The 2,995-nt window shown below is 37.3% G+C and overlaps 1 long non-coding RNA gene across 1 annotated transcript in view; it reads right to left on the bottom strand.

The window, feature by feature from the left end:
- Nucleotides 1-2,995, bottom strand: part of LOC121811754 — a 6,617-nt gene continuing 3,622 nt past the window's right edge. The window contains exons 2-3 of the long non-coding RNA XR_317949.3: nucleotides 319-409; nucleotides 1-123 (exon numbers count right to left, since the gene is read on the bottom strand). This is a non-coding gene — a long non-coding RNA (uncharacterized LOC121811754). The remainder of the gene's footprint in view (nucleotides 124-318; nucleotides 410-2,995) is intronic.

Genomic DNA, 2,995 nt, shown 5'->3' with positions numbered 1-2,995 from the left:
TTCTGGACCAATCCACAGTCAGGTCAACAGCATCCACAGCAGGTTCCAGGTGGCATGGCAAAATGATGTCATCACCAATCATGGCCACTACTGGCTGAGTTGGACCAATCATTTGATGCTGACCTAACAAATTTAGGGACACATACAGTTCAGCAGTTTTGTAATTGTGAAGATCAGTCTGAGCAAGATATGTAATTGATTTATTTAACTACATCAACATAAACTGGTGCTGTTACAGTGTGTGTTTCCATCTTCTGTGTAAGACTACAGGTAAGCACTTTAAATTGTGGATTTTATAAATGTTTGTGTGCAACTTACCACCACAAGTTTGTGTTAGAAAAAGGAGGACGACAACAACATGATGCAAAACCAAGAGATGTTTATTCTTTATAGGACTCATTCTAGATGTCTGCAACAAAAAGCATAGCAACACACACTTTTTATATTAAGCCATTCTCTGATAGAAAAAATGAAACAGTCAAAGACTGACTTTTAGACTGTCACGGTAATATCACATTTGAAAAAAGTATTTAATTATGTTAAAATTTATTTTTAATCATTTGGAAATGTGCTCCTTTCCAGGAGTAACAGTAACAAGAGAGATCAAGAACAATGCAGGAAATCTGGACATTCAATTGAAAGACAAACTGGGAATTGTTGACTTTTTCTTCTTAGCTCTTGATGAGAGCTACCATGTCATCTGGACACAGCCCAGTTACTCATCTTTACGAAGTCATTATACTACATGCAAAATAACAAAAACACTTTTTACTAAATCAAAGGTCTGTGAAAATTTGCACAAAAGTATGTTTTTGTTGATAAACAGTGATAAAACATTGGCTGTTGTACTGTGCCTTTTTCACATTTTCTGGTTGCCACATCTACTCTTACCAGTAATCGCTAAAGAGATCAAATTAATAGAGCGATGAAAGTAGAGAGACAAGAGACACAAGTAATATTGAGTTCAGTATATCCATGAGGTCCTCACACACATTCTAAATATTTATGAATACACAAGTATCCAGAAATAATTATTATGTTACTTTCATTCCTTCACTACAAAAAATGTTTCCGCTTACACACTCTTTGTGCCTCTGATAACTGTAAATGCTTATGTGATTAATCAGATTTTATGTATTATAAACACCTGCTAAATAATTTAGTAAGTAAAGTCAGTAAATAATCAAAATAAATAAAGAAGGAAATGATTACAGTGTAGCTTACATGGTAAAAATCTACATACCCGTTGAACTGCTTAAAACCATCCCCACAGCTCAAAGAAAGTAGGTTGTAATAAAACAATGTGCACTCTCAGCCCAACCCTCTGTTAAACAATAACCTGTGTTGACTTTATTATCAAAGGTCAGTTCTTTTCATAAAATGAGTTGAACTTTGTTTAAATGAACAAATTAATCAAATTGAAAGTTTAAGTCAAAGCTGTGTTTTAACAGTTGAATACGTTTCAACATCGTACATGCTGTGAGTTCCATGTTGAGGAGTTTAGGAATGAACAAGGACATTATGTTTGTGAAAGGTGTCAAATATAACTAACTGTGTACAAGGAGTGATATGAAACTGAGGGTGTAGTTTTATCAGTTAGTTAGTTAGTAGAGTGTTAGGTGAAAACAGAGAGAAGAAGACAGAAAAGAAATAGAAACACATCTATTTATGTTTAGATATCTTTATGTAAAGTGTAGATATAATGCATACAGTTTTCTTGGTGTATGTATGCAAGAGCAGCACTTCAGTAATTGGATGAGCCATTCCATCAAATAAAATTAATTAATAAGAAACAAACAATAAACAATAAACAACAATAAAAACAATGTTCTTAGCTATATTTGCATTGGGACTTTAAAATTCTTCAACACCATGGCCATTCCTCATCTGAGAGAAAGAGCTTCATCTCACTCACGGCACTATGACAAAAAAGTTTTGATTGGCTGTTTTGGTCACTAGCTACTGTAGCTAACCCCAGACAAATATCCCAGAATGCATTTTGTCCAAAACTCAAACAAGGCAATGGCGGAGGAACACGGCTAAAAAGTTTGAAAAATTACTTACTGGGTGAGTCTGAGTAATTTTCCTCCCCTGGGTGGAGCTCTCCTTGCTCCTCACCTGTTGGCAATTACTCCAGCAGTATTTATGACCAGCGCTCACAATGAACCTTTGCCAGATTGTGTGCTTGCCATAGTCAGTTCTCTGCCTCACATTTTGTCTTGAGTTCCTCAGCGTGTTTCGCTTAACCCTTTTTTCCTGCTCACTAGTCGGCACCTGGATATATTTTCCAACTCTCGCCATAGTCACGTCTCAGGATTCTGGTCTGCTGCAGCTGGTAAAACTCACTCACAAATTGCCATCCTCACCTGCCTGCCTCCCTGCACACCCACATCGCACTCTGTACTCACCTTCATCTAGTTCACCTCCTCCTCCAGCTAATCTCCACCTGCAGCCACGTAAGACCTCTTAGTTTTGAAATCTTAGATTCATTTACAACTCTGCGGACCACTCTGATTATTATCTCCTATAGCGGACCAGTGTTCCAGGTCCGCTATAGTTTCCATCGCCCGTCACTTAGGTCCAGTTTTTGGTTCTGTGCTTGAGTCCCTTCCTTTTTCACAGGCCATTGAGCCCTGGCACTTTTAAGATACTTTCAGGTGACATTTTTGCTGTGTAAACTTCAACTATCTGCTTGATTTATCAAGACATCACATATTTGCAAAAGTGCTCTGACGTTTTTCAAGATGGCTTTTACCCACCAGCTGACTGGGTGGTCAAGGCACAGAATCCCAGCGCATCATTTTCAAACCCCTCTCGGTCTTTCACTACTTGGGTTAAACATGATATATAAGTCACTTAGATCACTTCTAAATGTTCATGTTTGGTTTATTTCAGTGTTTGATTTGTTCCTGAGTAAATTGGTTTGGCTGAAATTAAAGTTCAGCTTTATAACTGGACCGTTTTATTTAATACTGAAGTCTTACTTGGAGAGCTG

Source organism: Haplochromis burtoni, unplaced genomic scaffold (genome assembly GCF_018398535.1).
Source record: "Haplochromis burtoni strain Fernald_Lab_line unplaced genomic scaffold, NCSU_Asbu1 Contig_1573, whole genome shotgun sequence".
NCBI lineage: Eukaryota > Metazoa > Chordata > Actinopteri > Cichliformes > Cichlidae > Haplochromis > Haplochromis burtoni.
The sequence above is the reverse complement of the archived record's forward strand: the minus strand, read 5'-3'. Positions and strand labels throughout refer to the sequence as shown.